This window comes from Camellia sinensis, chromosome 2 (genome assembly GCF_055761805.1).
Source record: "Camellia sinensis isolate YWXY chromosome 2, ASM5576180v1, whole genome shotgun sequence".
Lineage (NCBI taxonomy): Eukaryota > Viridiplantae > Streptophyta > Magnoliopsida > Ericales > Theaceae > Camellia > Camellia sinensis.
In genome coordinates, this window is record NC_138962.1 from 42349316 (window position 1) to 42368821 (window position 19506).

Sequence of the window (19506 nt, forward strand, 5' to 3'; positions counted from 1 at the left end):
TCAAACTCTGACGAAGGGAGTTTGGAAGAAAATGATTTCCCCAAATTTGAAGAAAACTCTGAAGGGGGCAATTAGAGCAGTGAAGGAATTGACAAGGAAGGAAAAACAAAAGCAAGTTCGGAGAAGAGAGAAAGCCCAGAAGACCACAGCACCGAATCTAAAAATTTGGGAGTAATAGGACATGAAGGTGAAGCCGTGGACAGCGATGACAAAGAAAATGCTTTGGCCTCTGATGGTAACAAGTGTGAGGCTAGTTTTGAAAGAAAAATATTTCGCAAGCGGGAGACAAATGAAATTACTAAAAAGGTTCTATTTCTTTTTCTCTTGTGTTCTAGAATAACAAGAACTTTATCACATATAATTTTCTGTTTCATATTAGATGGTTGCATCATCTCATTATTTTGTTTAGCTTATACTTTTGAAATTAAGTAGGTTAACCAAACACAGGACAAAAAATTGAAAGAAGGGCTCATTATAGATACCACTGGTGCTCAAGGGGTGAAGTATAAAAAACCAAAACCCACAAATCCCAAGCCTTTCAGGAAGGACTGATGTAAGCCGTGTTTTTCCCAAATTAAATTATGTACAAAAAAAATATGTTCTTGCTTGTCACATGTAATAGAACTGATGATTTTTTAGGAGAGAGGAATTCTTAACGAAGCAAACTTGGAGAGGAAAATGCAAGCACTAGTTCCTCGTAAGGAAATTGTAGCAGCCTCAACGCTCCCAGGCAGAAGTTTGCACAAAAAGCATGGGAATGAAATCCAAGTGAGCATTTTCTTGTGGGGATTATTTCTTGTATTTATCATTGAATGAATAATACTGAAGCCAGATATTTTGCATTTGATCGCAGAGAAATGAGAAGTGCCTCGAACAAAGAAAGTGCAATCACGATACAAGTGAAAGCAGTGGTTCAAAAGTTTGAGATTTCCTGAAAAAATTCTTTATCTTGTAATTTGCAGAAATAGAGTCGAACAGCTTCAGAAGGACAAGCATATCCAAAAATAGCTACTATAACCCCACAGAGATGTTCCAAATCAACACAACAAAAACCTAAACCAATAACCTCCAGAGTTGAATATGGCAGGGATGTTACTAGTCAAAAATTAGAAAACAGCTTAAGGAAGGCAAAGTCATCTTCACAGCATGAACAGTTTATTAGTCCCAAAGGGTGAGTACTACTCTGGGTTTAGTGTTATCTCATCCTTGATTTATGAAAAATTCTCCATAAGACTGATTTAGCTATACACTTTTCAGGGTTGCTTTAACGAAGAAGGCAATCGCTTGTGGTAAACAACTCACTGTGATAAAGGAAATATCATCAACAGCTTCAAGGTCTGAGGAAGCAGGAGATCCAAGCCGTAGTGATATTAGCCATGCAAATAAAGCTGCTACTTCTTCTGCTTCCAGGTCATTGTCATGGGGAAAAAGGCCTTTAACCATTCCAAAGGAGCCAAATTTTCACAACATCCACGTACCCAAGGAAAGTGGCCTAGGCGAATTGTTATTATCTTCTTCTTGTTCAATTTTTTATTGAATTATATTTGCTTGTTTAAATTTATTTACTTTCCATTTCATACATAACGCTCTGCAACTTTGTAATAGTTGAGGTAACTAATGTATTTGTGTGTATTCATCTACAAAGACATGCAATAAATTGTTTCATTCTTTCAAGTCTACATCATTTCAGTTTTATGAATTTATGTACTCCGTGTTTTTGCCACCTTGAACAGTATTTTTTGCGATATATATATATATATATATATATATATATTATTTTGTGGTGTTTACATGTAAAAAGAATCATGATACCGTTATGCTGACTTTAGACACATTAGCTTAAACTTCTTGAAGCAAGCTCACTATGCATGTAGTTAACTTGAAAGAAGATAAAGCTAAAACAAAATTGCTTAATCAAAGTGTAAATGAAGTTGTTATTTAGTCTATTGATATAATTAATCAAAATTTTACAAAATATGTAGACATTTATTTTTATTTTTTTAAAAAAAATGGGTGAACGAATGCATATAGCTGCAAAAAATAAAAGCCACCTCTATCCCCTTGAGGACTGTTGTGTGTACACTTATCAAAATACTTCTGCAATTAAAAGAAATAAGATGATATTAGAAGATTCAATTCTTCTAAAAGGCTGTGTATTTTAACAGCATTCTTTATGTCATGGTTTAGCTTGATAACCAAAAGCCCAAATAGATTTATTTTTCAAGTCAGTCATGATGAAATAGGTAAAATGGAAGAATTTCCTTGGACGAAATCACAGTCCTAGCTTCACAATTAAAGAATCCTATTCTCTTGGTTCTTCTACCAATCTTGAAGTATAAGACTTGTACTTTGAAGAGAAAGGGATAAGACAGAAAAAAGAATCAAAGCCAATGGACCTGATCCCATCTTTGTCATTGTTGCATTATCAATTTGCTCATAAAGGAGAAAGGCCTTCATGTGTAATAAATACGACTCAATCATGTTGGGTAAGGCTGTGTACATCTTGCCTTCCCTATACACTGGTGGGACTGAGGTCCCCCTTTTTTTAAAAATTATTTCCCATTACTTGACAAATGAAGCATTAAAATGCAGCATAATCAACTCAAATTATATAAAAAAAAAAAATGAAGTTCCGCAGATTGAGAGCAGAGCTTCTCTCTCTAGGAGATTTACAGCAGTGCTCTGGTGATACTCCGACAACTCCTTTTACACTTCTAAAGTGTAGATCTACAGTTTTAGAGTGTAAATCTGAACTTTTTATATCTGAAATAGGGGTTTGAGAGTTTTTTTTCCCTAATTTCGTCATAGATTTTTAGATTTTTGATACTCACAATGATTCTCTCCTCTCTCAAACCTTCTCTCATAAATTTTCTCGTTTTCATATACTTAATATTATTTTTGATACAAAGGCGGTGTTTGGCAATGGGTTGGGCAGGCTATTTTAGCCTCAAATAAAAAAATAAAAAAAAATAAGTCAGGTAGCCTGACTGTAGCTAAGGTAGAGAGCATCAATCTAACTGGATGTCATTATCTGGGTAAAAAGACATTTTTACCCTTTGTAGCTCATATCCAAAAGTCAAAAAGTGACAACTGAAGACAGGCTTTTTACCCTTTGTAGCTCATAGCCTGACTGTAGTTGAGGTAGAAAGCTTGAGGCTATTTTTTGTACTCCCTCCGTCTCAAAATATTAGTCTCTTATTCCATTTTTATTGTCCCAAAATATTTGTCCCTCTTCAAAAATCAAGTACAAAAATAATATCAATTTCCTATTTTGCCCTTCTTTAAATTCATAAACAATATAAAAAGTACAATTATGACATTGATATTTTCCAAAAAATGTACTATCAAGGGGTAATTTTAAAAAATTAATTTTTTTAAAGTACAATAATTGTACTACCAAAAAAAGTTGGATTCCCCAAAAGGGACCACTATTTTAGGACGGAAAGAGTATTAGTAATGAATTTGAAAGAAGGATAAAATAGAAAATATATATTATTTTTTTCATTAATTTTAAAAAAAAGACTAATATTTTGGGATAATAAAAAATTAATATTTTGATGCCGAGGGAGCAACAAGTTTTGAGTATTTATAATTTCTACAATGAGATTTGTTGGTACACTAATTAATATTTGTTGGTTTACTAATTAATATACAAATTTTATTATAAATATATGCATTGATTTTGTCAAACTAACATCAACTTAATTAATTTATTACAAACAAATTTTTGACCCAAGTCAACACATGACAGACGGTGGCAGTGTCCTTACTGCCACATGTAATGCTGCCTTGTGTATTTTCTTATTTTTTGTATGGACAATTTAGTCATTTTACATTCCACTATCATTTCAAACACATTTTTCAATACAATAACTCAAATAAAAATCAATCCCATCTTCCCAAACACAAAAACTAAAATAGCTTACTAAAATAACTAAAAAGCCTAAAAAATAACCACTTCCCAAACATCCACTAAATATCAAACTAATTGTCTTCTTCTTTTTCTTCTTCTTCTTCTTCTTCTTCTTCTTCTTCTTCTTCTTTATTATAGGTCCAGAGGAATAGTGTTGCTCAAGTTGTAATTGGGATAAATTACTAAAAAGTAGAAGTTATTTTGAAGTATTTTGTTGCAACATCTAAACTGAATTTGCAAACTATTGTTGAGACTTGTGGTACTGTGGATTAAAGGGGATTACTGACTGATTTTATCTCTTTGATTGCCATGATTATTTTGTAGAATGAGATTGAATTGGTTTTCTAATCAGCAGTGCTATTGCTACATGATCACTTCTCATAATTCGAATCTCACTCCCAACTCCTCTTAGATCTCACAAGTGTTGTGCAAAATTGCAGCTTCTTTGATTTCCTTCCTCAATCAAGGCTTTGAATCAAGGAACTCTCAACCAACAATGAAATTGTGATCCAACCGCCACAGCCACCACCCTTCCACCTACGACCACTACCCAGCTCTTCCACACCCGCACGACAATGTTGAGTTAATATTGAGATATTTCTAACACAAATCTAAAATGACATGACACTTATCCTAGATGTGATTGTGTTCTTATCAAGTTTGTTCTCTCCTTAATTGGAGAAGGGGGGAAAAAAAAAACAGAACTATATTCCTCAGTTTGTCAGACAGAAATTAAGATAGAAAAATAAACTGACTTTTTTGTTAGTGTCATCTACCCCATAATTTTAATTTAGAATTTTGGTTTTTATTTTAGTAAATTATATTTACTTGATGTATTACCATACATGTGTATAACTTGAAACACAACTTCTAGTAATAATAAATACGCCAATATAGTTAGGTTATGAGTAACCTCTACAACCAAACCATTCAACAAATGGAACAAAATATCTGAAATTTTTAGTAAGATCAATCTTAACTTCACAACACCACTAAGGGTTTTTAATAGGCTCACTTTTAACCTAAATGGTTTGTGTGATAATATAGACATATGCATGTGTTTATGTAATGGAGATACTTGATCATCGCGTCATGTATGAGGTGGTAGCAATGTAGAACTAGGCTGCAACAGTAGGATCCTACGTTCTATACACTCCCTAAATGCACAGTGGCCACTCAGATGCATCCAGAACCTACACATTAAAGTATAATTCATTAGACATACGAATAGAATTTTTTTTTAAAATTAAAATTAAAATATAGTAAGTAAAAAAACAAAATTTGTACTGAACATAGAAGGCATCTGAACTCCCTTCTTTGCTTGAAATTAATTCGTCATTTGCTTGATATGTGTAGTGAGTTCTTCCCTGAGCTCCCTTTTGAGCTTCTCACACATCTGTTGTGTGTTTTGGACAATCATTGAGGCCTGCTCCCGCATTAACTTCTCCCAAACTTGTTGAGTGATCTCGACCATCGTTAAGGCTAGGGATGCAAGTGATGGGCCCACACCATGTCTGTACACTGCACTCTGAGGCGCATCCCCCCCATATGTCTGAAAATACCCAAGTTCTGTCGCCTGGAGGGACTCAGGCTCGTCAAAGAGTTGCCAATTATACCCATCCTACATTTTAAAAACACAAGTACACAATGACACAAAAAAAAATTACGATGGTAGAAAAATTAAAAAAGAAGAAAAACACAATACTTGGTGTTGTATCTGCGAGAAGGGTATCTGCCCCATCATAAGAGGTGGGCCATAAGGCTCCCAATTGTAGGAGTTTTAAGTCGATATCTCCTGTAGCATTAGTTCCACATTTATAATATTAGCTAAACATTTAAAGTGATATTTAAACTTTTAGAAATTAATTTTCACTAATAAACCACTACTGCCGAATTATTGCTCCAATAACCCGCCGAGTTACAATTACCATATGTGAGGGGAATTTGGTGCCATTACGTACTATCTGTAACGCCCTCAAAATAATAACAATAAACCCATCAGATAAGACATGCATTTACATTTAAACTAACTGCATTCCTTTCATTCATTAGAATTCCAAGATGTAAGTATTACATGTTAACCTCATAACAAAATGCCCTACGGGCTTACAGCTTTCCAAGTTAACACTTGGTTACAACAAAGAGTTCTAACTCGTTTACACATTAAGCCCTTGGCTTGAAATTACATGTAATACATCAACAGTAAAACGACAAAACTATGTCCGCCACTAGCCTCCCAGCTATGTCCTTGGAGGTGGCATGCTTCCTGTACCTGAAAATGATATTCCCATATAGGGTGAGCCACAGCCCAGTAGAAATACACTAAACCAACCATGGACAATGACTAAAACATTAGCAATTGATAGTTGGTCACCACTGATTCAATCACATAAATTACATATTTATGTCAACGACTTACAAGTCCCAATTACTTTTCATTTTCCCTTTTTTCAACAGATAAGCATGCTAGCTCTATCATCATTTCCACAGATATGTATAAAAACTATATCTCACATTCAGATAAGCATACAAGCTGTATCCACACTCTACAACAGATATGTATATCAACAATATCCACAGATAAGCATACAAGCTGTATCCACACTCTACAACAGATATGTATATCAACAATATCCACAGATAAGCATACAAGCTGTATCCACACTTCACTTCACAAAGATAAGCATATGAGCTCTATCTTCACTTCTCTAGACAAGCATATGAGCTCTGTCTACGGAGTACATCCCCTATCTCCTCCAAATACCTATCCGGTTTAGAGGTCCATCCCCTATCTTCCCCTAAACCGCGGAGTACATCCCCTATCTCCTCCAAATACCTATCCGGTTTAGAGGTCCATCCCCTATCTTCCCCTAAACCGCGGAGTACATCCCCTATCTCCTCCTCTACACATAATGTATATAAACACATTGGTTCTATATACAATCACACAATACAAACAATTAATGTATTCTAGCAACTGTTAAGTTCCATAACACATTCCATTGATTAGTTTCAGTTTGCCTAATCAACATACATTGTCTACAACAATCACGACTATCCTCCACCGATAGCCCAAAGCAGTTATTTCTAAAACAGAAAATAAATGCACAAATGGATATTCAATCAACATTTCATTTCCTCATTTCTCATCAATTAATTATCCCAATTAATTAAACAATGTAATTAGGCCATTTTCCATAATTACCATTTCAACCCTTAGGTTCCATTTCCATCAATGATTCAACAATCATTCCATTTTTTTCTATGCCAAACATGCATCTAGGTTTATTATGAATGAAACCCCAACTTTTGTAAGAATTACACAAAAGCCCCAAACCTTTACAAGATTACCAAACCAAGCCCAACATCTCAAAATACCAAAATTTAAAGACAAAACCCATAGAGAGGAGTAGGTTATCCCTACCTCAAATTCGGAGTCCCAAAGGAGAAGACGACAAAACCCAACGTGCTCCAAAACCCGAGATTTTCAGATTAAAATGAAGCCCTCGACGATCAACAACTTTTTTGTAAAGGCCAAAGGTGAGTAAATCACTCCTACTAGATCAAAACCTAGAGAGAAGGTAGAGTCTAGAGTGAGAGGCTCAACAATGGTGATTTTGGAAAAGTAAGAGAGAGAAGAGAAAGTGAAAAAGTGATTTAAAGAGTCACAAATTCGGGACTTTAAACCCAGTCTTCCGCTCGAGCGTAAAACACCCCGCTCGAGCGGCCACTCACAGACTTCCGCTCGAGCGGCCAACCTCCCGCTCGAGCGCAGAATGCGCTCGCCCAGCACTTTTGCAGAACCAGGCCTCCGCTCGAGCTCCCAATCCCTACGCTCGAGCTCACAACACTGCACAACAAGATACTGGATGGATGTATTCCCCGCTCGAGCGCCAACACCTCCGCTCGAGCGTACAGGCCAAAAATCTGGGCAACTAGTTTTGGTTTCTAAACTCAACCAACCTGTAACAAACCCGCTCAACACATCCTATAACTCAAATACAAAGTAAGAAAGGATGTAAACAAGACAATAAACAACTACCAACATCCACGGACACATGTCCGGATCACTATACAACAAGGGTAAACTCGGGATCGCTATAACCTCCCCCCCTTAAAGAATTTCGCCCCCGAAATTAAGCACAAGTTTTCAAAAACAAGTTTTTCTCCAATTTAGACAATGCTACACTTGAACATTCAACAATTCGACCCATTACCGGTCATCCCATCCCTTTAACAAGAGACATATCACAATATGTAAACAACATATGTACTTTCAACATGCATTAACATTATGCACTATCTTTCCAATTTCAACAATATACTTAACACATATAATGTCACTTTCAACTTCCATATGAGGCAAGTTCCAAAACATACTTCCAATAACCAAAACATTCTCAATGTTTTACAACTCAAGACATATATAAAAGCTCTTAAGTTCAACATAATGTAAAATTTAAATACAAGATCACACATCAACAAACAAGTCCGGATATTTCTCACGGACTTCCAACTCACGTTCCCAAGTGGCTTCCTCCACTCCGTGATGTTTCCACAAGACTTTCACCAAAGGAATGGTCTTGCCACGCAGGACCTGATCCCGCCTATCCAAGACCCGAACCGGTCTCTCCTCATACGAGGCATCCTCATCTACCTCTAAATCAGTCCAATCCAACACATGTGATGGATCTGGCTCATACTTCCGAAGCATACTCACATGAAACACGTCATGCACTCCGGACAACTGCGGCGGTAAGGCTAACCGATAAGCAACCTCACCTATCCTCTCAAGGATCTCAAAAGGACCTATAAACCGAGGGGATAACTTCCCACTCTTCCCAAACCTCATCAGACCTCGCCTAGGTGATATCTTCAGAAAGACATGATCACCTACCTCAAACGCCAAAGGTCTCCTCCTACGGTCGGCATAACTCCTTTGTCGACTCTGGGCTGTAACAAGCCTCCTACGGATAAGCTCAACTTTCTCCGTCGTCTCCCTAACCAACTCCGGACCCAACAAAGGTGCATCACCCACCTCGGCCCAACAAACTGGAGACCTACACGGTCGGCCATACAAGGCCTCAAACGGTGCCATACCGATGCTAGACTGAAAATTGTTGTTGTAGGCAAACTCTACCAATGGCAAGTGCCTCTCCCACGTCCCACTGAAGTCCAGGACACAACCCCGAAGCATATCCTCGAGGATCTGAATAGTACGCTCGGACTGCCCATCAGTCTGAGGATGATAAGCCGTACTAAAGGTCAACTTAGTGCCCAAGGCACTCTGCAAACTCTGCCACAACCTAGCAGTAAAACGAGGATCTCTATCTGAGATGATCGTCACTGGGACCCCGTGCAATCTCACTACATCCCGAATATACAAATCGGCAAGATGATCTACCGAATCTCTCACGCGCATAGGAATAAAGTGCGCCGACTTAGTCAACCGGTCTACAACCACCCAAATAGCATCACTACCCCGCTGAGTCCTCGGAAGACCTACAACGAAGTCCATAGTGACATGTTCCCACTTCCACTCGGCAATAGGCAAGGGTTGCAATAAACCCGCTGGCCTCTGATGCTCGGCCTTCACTTGCTGGCAAGTAAGGCATTTCGATACGAAAACAGCCACATCTCTCTTCATACCCCGCCACCAAAACTGGCGACCCAAATCCTGATACATCTTAGTGCCTCCCGGATGCACCGCAAGGCGCGAATGATGAAACTCTCGGAGTACTTCCTCTCGGCAAGACTCCGGTACAAACAAACGGTCTCGGTATCTCACACTCAGGTCGGGATACACCGTCAAACCCTTCTCAACTTTCCCACTGGAGATCTTCTCTCGGAGGGATTCTACCTCAAGGTCACCTCTCTGTGCCTCTAACACTCTAGTCACAAGTGTAGGCTGCGCAACAACAGAAAACAAGGCCGCAGCCTCAACAGATTCGCCCAGTAGCAAATCAAACTCGCCAAGTGCTCCTAACATCACCCATTCCCGGATGGCTATACAAGCTACATCACTAATGGTTTTCCTACTAAGGGCATCGGCCACAACATTGGCCTTTCCCGGATGATAATGCAACTCAAAATCATAATCCTCGATGAACTCCATCCATCTCCTCTGCCTCAGATTCAAGTCTCTCTGTGTAAACAGATACTTCAAACTTTTGTGATCCGAGAATACCTCGAATCTCTCACCATAAAGGTAGTGCCTCCAGATTTTCAAGGCAAAGATCACTGCTGCTAACTCTAGGTCGTGTGTGGGGTAATTCTTCTCGTGTATTTTCAACTGACGTGAGCCATAAGCTACCACTTTCCCCTCTTGCATCAACACACAACCCAAACCCTCTCGTGAGGCATCACAATAAACCGCATAACCCAACCCTCTCTCCGGAATAATCAACACCGGAGCGGTGGTCAATCTAACTTTCAACTCTTGGAATGACCTTTCACAAGTCTCACTCCACACAAACTTGACTCCCTTCCGAGTCAGTCTAGTCAACGGTGACGCTAACCTGGAGAAATCTTTCACAAACCGACGGTAATACCCAGCTAATCCCAGAAAACTGCGGATCTCAAACACACTCTTAGGCTGTGCCCAATCTTGCACTGCCTCAACCTTGGATGTATCAACAGACACCCCTTCCCCGGATACCACATGGCCTAAGAACTTGACTTCCCTCAGCCAGAACTCACACTTCCCAAACTTGGCATGCAGCCTATGGGCTCTAAGTAACTCAAGCACCACTCTCAAGTGTGTCTCGTGCTCCTCCTCAGAAGACGAATAGATAAGAATATCGTCCACGAAGACAACCACAAATCGGTCTAAGAACTCCCGGAAGATCCGGTTCATCAAGTCCATAAAGACTGCCGGTGCATTGGTAAGTCCGAATGGCATCACCAAAAACTCGTAATGGCCATACCGCGTACGGAATGCCGTCTTAGGAATATCTTCCTCTCTGACCCTCAACTGATGGTAACCCGATCTCAAGTCTATCTTAGAGAAACAACGGGAACCCTTCAACTGGTCAAACAAATCATCTATACGGGGCATAGGATACTTATTCTTAACCGTAGCCCGATTCAACTTCCGGTAGTCTATACACAATCTCAAGGCACCATCTTTCTTTTTAACAAAGAGGGCCGGTGCTCCCCACGGTGAAACACTAGGGCGAACAAAGCCCTTATCGAGCAATTCCTGGAGCTGAACTTTCAACTCAACCAACTCTGCTGGAGCAAAACGGTAAGGTGCCATAGAAATCGGCGCCGTACCAGGCACTAAATCAATAGAGAACTCTATCTCTCGGTGAGGTGGCAAACTAACAAGATCTTCGGGAAAGACATCCGAATACTCACAAACCACCCTCGGTAATACAACCTGGGTCTCACCACTCTCACCACTCTCAAAACTGGCAAATAGACTACTAAGTTCACTTCGCCCTCGCGAATCATACCCCGGTGGCAAAACACTACCAACCCGGTCTCCCAAGAAATGGAACCACTCCCCGCTCAAGGTACACAATGTAACCCTCTGGCGGTAGCAATCAATAACAGCCCGGTATGACGATAACCAGTCCATACCCAAAATAACATCAAAACCCTTCATGGGCATGACAACAAACGGAAAAGGAAGCCTATAGTCGGCGACCTCTATATCACATCCTCTAACACCCTGTTTCAGAATCAACTCACCACCCAAAGGTGATACCACACAAATAGGAGATGCTAACTGTGCTAACTCCAATTCCAAAACAGATGCAAATGCAGCAGATACAAAAGAATGAGATGCACCCGTGTCTATCAACACATTAGCAACTGAGTTGCAAAACAGAAAAGTACCTCTCACTACTGATGGAGCCGGTACTAAGTCCTGCGTGGTAACAGCATACACGCGCCCCGTAGGCCCCTGGTCTACCTGCTCACCTCTCTGAGCAAAAGACTGCTGCACAGACTGGGATGACGAAGCTCCCGGATTGGCCCTCGAGGCCTGCACAGACTGAGCTGGCTGAAAACCCTGCGTCTGCCTAGAACCAGACGCTCCCGAAGTGGCACTCAACTGTGGGCAAAACCTCTTCATGTGCCCAGGTTGTCCACACTGATAACAAATCAAGAGCTGCCCCCTGCCCAAACTCTGACTCGGCGGTCTAGCTGAAGAAGAAGCAGCTTTCTGACCCCCACCCTTCTGCGGGCAAACAGAAACCTTGTGACCCAGCTGGCCACACTTGTAACAAGTGAATTCTCCCTGACTGCCTCTCCCCGAGCCTACACTAGGCACTGGAAAGGTCGATCTAGAGACTGCACCCTGAGACTGCTGAGGGTTATAACCCTTCTGTCTCCTGCCATCACTCTGACTATCCTGGCTCCTCTTGGAGCCTCTCTGACCCTCATCCTCCTCCTGCATCATAAGCTCCATATGAGCTGCAGCGTCCACTAGGTGTCTATACTCTCGAATATAAGACCCACCAATTCTCAACTTGAGGCCCCGCCTCAACTTCCGCTCAAACTCATAGCAACGGCGTTCCTCAGACGCCACCAGTTCAGGTGCAAACCTAGACAGACTGGTAAAAGTAGCCTCAAACTCGGCCACTGACAAGCCCTGCTGATTAAGCCGGCTAAACTGATCCCTCAGCTTCTCCCTAGCTGCTGCTGATAAAAACCTCTCCTGAAAAGCATTCACAAACGCCTCCCAAGTACCACCAACACGAGCTTTCTCGTACTTCCACCATTGACCCGCATCTCCCTTCAGTTGGAAGGATGCCAAGGTCACTTTCAGTGCTCCGTCCTCGATGCCAAGCATCTCAAACGTCTTCGTTGTCTGTTCGAGCCATTCATCTGCCTTAAGCGGCTCTTTAGGATCCCCGATGAACTCGTCCGGATTACACCGAAAGAACTCCCTCTTCAAGAAGGAAGGCCCTGCCTCAGCTGCCTGATTCCCAGCTCTAAGAATACCTAAAGCTCCTGCTATCTCTCTGGCCAAGGCACCCATAGCTTGCTGACCTACTGGCTCGGCCACATTGGCCTGCCCAACTCCCTCCTGCACTGCCGGAATCTCACCCGGTAATGGTACTTCCTGCCTCGCAGGTCTACCACGCCTAGCACCTCTTCCTCGTCCTGACATCCTAATAAAGGCAACACAGAACGTTAGCACATTCATAGGTGTGCCGAAACTAAACACTCACGTCCTAATGCATGGACAAGTGTAATTCACTCCACATAAGCACATAAACACATAAGCACTTACGAACTTCATTTCCGGATAATGATAGTCCCGAGGCGTTACTAGAGTTCCGGTTAGAAACAGCGTTGATCAAGTGCTTTTCCAACAAGACTCCCAGAAACTCAAGGATCCAATCAACATCCTAGAAATTAAATCCCATACTCACATAGTCACATAAGCATGTTAGCATTTAAGCACATCGCATATGATACTACATCTAATTCTCTATCAAGCGAGACAAACCCATTGTGATCCTAATCACTTCCCACGTACCCAAAGTATTCGAACCCGGTACGCTCTGATACCAAGTTGTAACGCCCTCAAAATAATAACAATAAACCCATCAGATAAGACATGCATTTACATTTAAACTAACTGCATTCCTTTCATTCATTAGAATTCCAAGATGTAAGTATTACATGTTAACCTCATAACAAAATGCCCTACGGGCTTACAGCTTTCCAAGTTAACACTTGGTTACAACAAAGAGTTCTAACTCGTTTACACATTAAGCCCTTGGCTTGAAATTACATGTAATACATCAACAGTAAAACGACAAAACTATGTCCGCCACTAGCCTCCCAGCTATGTCCTTGGAGGTGGCATGCTTCCTGTACCTGAAAATGATATTCCCATATAGGGTGAGCCACAGCCCAGTAGAAATACACTAAACCAACCATGGACAATGACTAAAACATTAGCAATTGATAGTTGGTCACCACTGATTCAATCACATAAATTACATATTTATGTCAACGACTTACAAGTCCCAATTACTTTTCATTTTCCCTTTTTTCAACAGATAAGCATGCTAGCTCTATCATCATTTCCACAGATATGTATAAAAACTATATCTCACATTCAGATAAGCATACAAGCTGTATCCACACTCTACAACAGATATGTATATCAACAATATCCACAGATAAGCATACAAGCTGTATCCACACTCTACAACAGATATGTATATCAACAATATCCACAGATAAGCATACAAGCTGTATCCACACTTCACTTCACAAAGATAAGCATATGAGCTCTATCTTCACTTCTCTAGACAAGCATATGAGCTCTGTCTACGGAGTACATCCCCTATCTCCTCCAAATACCTATCCGGTTTAGAGGTCCATCCCCTATCTTCCCCTAAACCGCGGAGTACATCCCCTATCTCCTCCAAATACCTATCCGGTTTAGAGGTCCATCCCCTATCTTCCCCTAAACCGCGGAGTACATCCCCTATCTCCTCCTCTACACATAATGTATATAAACACATTGGTTCTATATACAATCACACAATACAAACAATTAATGTATTCTAGCAACTGTTAAGTTCCATAACACATTCCATTGATTAGTTTCAGTTTGCCTAATCAACATACATTGTCTACAACAATCACGACTATCCTCCACCGATAGCCCAAAGCAGTTATTTCTAAAACAGAAAATAAATGCACAAATGGATATTCAATCAACATTTCATTTCCTCATTTCTCATCAATTAATTATCCCAATTAATTAAACAATGTAATTAGGCCATTTTCCATAATTACCATTTCAACCCTTAGGTTCCATTTCCATCAATGATTCAACAATCATTCCATTTTTTTCTATGCCAAACATGCATCTAGGTTTATTATGAATGAAACCCCAACTTTTGTAAGAATTACACAAAAGCCCCAAACCTTTACAAGATTACCAAACCAAGCCCAACATCTCAAAATACCAAAATTTAAAGACAAAACCCATAGAGAGGAGTAGGTTATCCCTACCTCAAATTCGGAGTCCCAAAGGAGAAGACGACAAAACCCAACGTGCTCCAAAACCCGAGATTTTCAGATTAAAATGAAGCCCTCGACGATCAACAACTTTTTTGTAAAGGCCAAAGGTGAGTAAATCACTCCTACTAGATCAAAACCTAGAGAGAAGGTAGAGTCTAGAGTGAGAGGCTCAACAATGGTGATTTTGGAAAAGTAAGAGAGAGAAGAGAAAGTGAAAAAGTGATTTAAAGAGTCACAAATTCGGGACTTTAAACCCAGTCTTCCGCTCGAGCGTAAAACACCCCGCTCGAGCGGCCACTCACAGACTTCCGCTCGAGCGGCCAACCTCCCGCTCGAGCGCAGAATGCGCTCGCCCAGCACTTTTGCAGAACCAGGCCTCCGCTCGAGCTCCCAATCCCTACGCTCGAGCTCACAACACTGCACAACAAGATACTGGATGGATGTATTCCCCGCTCGAGCGCCAACACCTCCGCTCGAGCGTACAGGCCAAAAATCTGGGCAACTAGTTTTGGTTTCTAAACTCAACCAACCTGTAACAAACCCGCTCAACACATCCTATAACTCAAATACAAAGTAAGAAAGGATGTAAACAAGACAATAAACAACTACCAACATCCACGGACACATGTCCGGATCACTATACAACAAGGGTAAACTCGGGATCGCTATACTATCTGTCCAAGTTGGCCATTCAAGGAGGCATCTTGATCCGCTACCGACTGGAATGTACTGTCAAATTGGATGTCCATCCTAGCACCAGTATTCCACTCCTTGATGGCCCTAGCATAGCCTTGACCACACCTAGTCAAGGTAGAGTTAGAAGTCGCTAGGCCTGAGAGAAACAATGATAATGAACAAGTTAGAGATAAACAAAGTATGGCATGATTTAACATGGCAATTAATGTAAAATCATTAAAGATGTACATACCTGAGGTGGGATGTGATGATGGTAGTGATGTGGTTGCAAGTGATGATGAAGGTGCCAATAATGGTGGCTGTGATCGAGGCTTCTGGGATGATGGCTGTGAGGTAGAGGTGTGAGTGTAATCTGAATGAGCAAGACGATTGTAGCTTTCCTTTGACATAGTAATCTGTAAGAAATAGAATTGATAAATTCAAGATATGGACATAATTAGTTAGCTGAGAGTAACAGCTCATCAATTGAATTAATAATACAAGATATGGACATAAACAGAAAATATGTTACATCTCATTAATTTAAGTAATAATTCAATCCCATCACACTAAAACAAGATATACTTGCGATCATGACCGTATTACATTTCAATAATGATAGTCAAATATGTATTGTAGTACACTAGCATAACTCACAGTATTTGCCTTTAAAGTCATATATCACAATATTGCGTGGCTCAACGATCATCCTGGCCTTTACACAAAAACAAAACTCATTGATTATATAGTTTTAAAACTTCTTTGCCAAGTTTTGAGGACCATCTGACAATCTATTGATTTCTTCAAAAAATATGATATTATTTGTTGTCTACAAAGACTCATTTAAAACAAACATGTAAATTCAGAATAAAGTTATATGTTGGCTGGAATCTATAGATTTAAAGACAAACATGTTCCTTGATCTAGGTGTAGAAAGTTTTGAAATGTTCATGTCAAATCTGATGAACGTCGACACGAGACATTTTGCTCTTAATTACTTCAAGGTTTTTGTTTTGTAGCTTGAAAGATATGTATAGGGTAAATAACAATCGACTTCCTAGAGGTTAAGCCAAAAAATGATATGCCTCTTGAAGTTTGATTTACACTAAACCCCATGGTGTCAACACCTAAATGAAAAATGAATAGTTTATAACAAAAAAAATTTCAAATTACAAAAATAACTATTTTATTTCCCTCCATTCTCTCTTTTCTTTTTCTTCTCTCTCATCCCACCACTATTACCCATAACCACCACCTAAAATCACCACTACCACCCACCTCCACCACCACCACCACCACCACCACCATATATATATAGAAATAGAGAGAGGAGAACAAGATGAGGTTTATATTGTTGTGATATATATACTCACAACCATTTTTTTTGTTCATCGCAGCCATGTTGTTGATAGCATTTGCATCATTAGTGAATGGTGGGTTCTCAGAAATCAAAGGAAAAAACTTCTAGTACCCCTTGCCTCCTCCTCTTCCATTGGCACAGCGCCTTCCCTCTCCCACCCCATCATCACAATCCCTCACATCCCTCATCCCCACCCCCATCCTCACTCCCCAACCAAATCGAAACCAAATATGTAAACTTTGGCAAAAGGGAAGACTGAGGAAGAAAGATGGAGAGAGTTGAGAGAACACAAAAAGAAAAATAAAGAAGGAAAAAGTGAAATTTACTTTAGTGGCATTAATTTCACTATAAAATTTTAATAATACAATTTAAAATAAAATAAAATATCTATTTTTGGGGTGTCACACCTACACACTGTTAGTTTGGATGCAAAACATCAATTTTCACTTTGTTATCGACTCCAGGGGGTTAAATGTCACAAATCAAATTTCAATAGGGCACTGCATTTTTTGGCCTAACCCCAAAGGGTAAAAGTATAATTTACACAATTATGTAAATATCATATACATTTGAATATAAAAATTATTAAGATTGGGTTCGTGAGATAGCTTACTATATGTTCACACCAATGAGTTTGTACCCATGCATTATTTTTTTATTTTTTTATTGGCACCAGGGTGTCCGGATCAAAACCCAACTAATCCCCAAGGGTGCATAGGCCCTTAGCAAGGAGTTTCCCGCAAGTGCACCACGGTTAATTCCAAAGTTTTCCCAATCCAATGGCCCCAAAAAATTGTTAGCACCAAAGAGGTTTTGATCCTTGAACCTTGGAAGGAGCACACTCCCAAGACCTAAGGCCTTGCACCAAACCAACCCCTTGGTGTTATACCCATGCATTATTTATCTAGATAAAAAAAATTATGGTCTTCCCAGTAGCATAATCCACATTATCAACACCATCATAGTTTCTCAATGGTCAATTAGATTTAGTTTTCCACATCATGGAGTTATTGTGCAGAAAAATTTATATAATCTTCCATCAAGTAACCTTTAGCTACATTATACGGACTCGTCAGTTTTGGCGAAATACCCATGTCGACACGACACTGTAAGTTTTTCTGAATGATCTGTATATTCAACTTGTACGTAATACAAAGATTACAACCAATATTTATAGCAATCCTAAACCTAATCTATAATAGGAAATAATCCTATACAATCAATCTAGAATCAATTAAATTCACATATTTCCATGATTACATAATATTCTCACACCTCCACTCAAACTCATGGTGTTTTCTAGATGTTTTAGCAGAAAACACTAAAAGTTTGTCAAGAAACTGAAATCGAGCAGTGGTGTAAGTCTTCGTAAAGAAATCAGCAAGTTGCAATGTCGAAGAGACACAAGGAAGCGAGATAGAACCATGGAACCAGACTGCAGATACTGACGTACAAAATGACAATCAATCTCGATGTGCTTCATTCGCTCATGAAAGACGGTGTTATGTGCAATCTGAATAGCATTGCGGTTGTCACAGTAAAGAGAGGTCAGAGAAGACTGAGGGACACCTAAATTAGTCAAGAGACAATGAAACCAAACAATTTCAGTAATGGCATGAGCCATATCATGGTACTCAGCCTCAGCAGTGGAGCGTGCAACAATAGTCTGTTTCTTGCTCTTCCAAGAAATTAAGGAATTCCAAGAAACATGCAAAAGCCAGAAATGGACTTGTGATCAGTGACATCACCAGCCCAATCACAATCAGCATAAGCTACCAAGTCCAAAGAGGAAGTAGAAGACAACAGTAAACCCTGAAATATAGTATCCCGGAGATAGCGAAGAATCCGAACCAAAGCAGCCCAATATGTAGAACGAGGAGCATAAACGAAATGACTAACCACATGAACAACATAGGCAAGATCCAGGTGAGTAACCGTCAGATAGACTAAGCAATCTACGAGCTTTTGATATAAAGTAGGATCATCTAGAAAAACACCATCAGTAGGGGTGAGTTTCACATTAAGCTCGATGGGGGCATTAGAAATCTTAGTGTCAGTAAGACCAGCACGATGAATAACCTCATTGGCATACTTGGCCTGAGAGAGAAAGTAGCCCTTAGAAGAAGAACCCACCTCAATACCAAGAAAATACTGCAAGGGGTCTAGATCCTTCATTTCAAAAGTGCGAAAAAGATGCTGCTTGACCTCAAAGATAGCAGAAGAGTCAGAACCAGTGATGATCATATCATTTACATACAAATCCAACAGAGGTGTGAAGAAGAAATAAAGCAGAGTCCTGAAGAAATAAAGCAGAGTCCTGAGCACAATGATGAAATCCAAGCGCAATAACAGCAGTCTGAAAGTGATCATACCAAGCACGAGGAGACTGCTTCAGACCATACAGAGCGCGTCGAAGGCGACAAACCTGTCCAAAGGAATGGTGAAGGTCAGGGGAAGGACGCATGTAAACCTTCTCGGTGAGATGGCCATTAAGAAAAGCATTCTTAACATCTATCTGATAAAGAGGCCAAGAACGAATAACAATGACAGAGATCAAAGT

The 19506-nt window shown here is 40.0% G+C and overlaps 2 long non-coding RNA genes across 2 annotated transcripts; one reads left to right on the top strand and one right to left on the bottom strand.

The window, feature by feature from the left end:
* Positions 1 to 630: 630 nt before the first annotated feature.
* On the top strand, positions 631 to 1674 carry LOC114284587 (uncharacterized). The gene is made up of 3 exons (XR_003636947.2): positions 631 to 768; positions 854 to 1171; positions 1258 to 1674. It is a non-coding gene; the product is annotated as an uncharacterized LOC114284587 (long non-coding RNA).
* A 3091-nt stretch (positions 1675 to 4765) lies between these two features.
* LOC114284586 (uncharacterized) lies at positions 4766 to 5881 on the bottom strand. The gene is made up of 4 exons (XR_014360847.1): positions 5842 to 5881; positions 5619 to 5708; positions 5206 to 5534; positions 4766 to 5106 (listed from the first exon to the last, which is right to left on the bottom strand). It is a non-coding gene; the product is annotated as an uncharacterized LOC114284586 (long non-coding RNA).
* Between the last annotated feature and the right edge of the window lie 13625 nt (positions 5882 to 19506).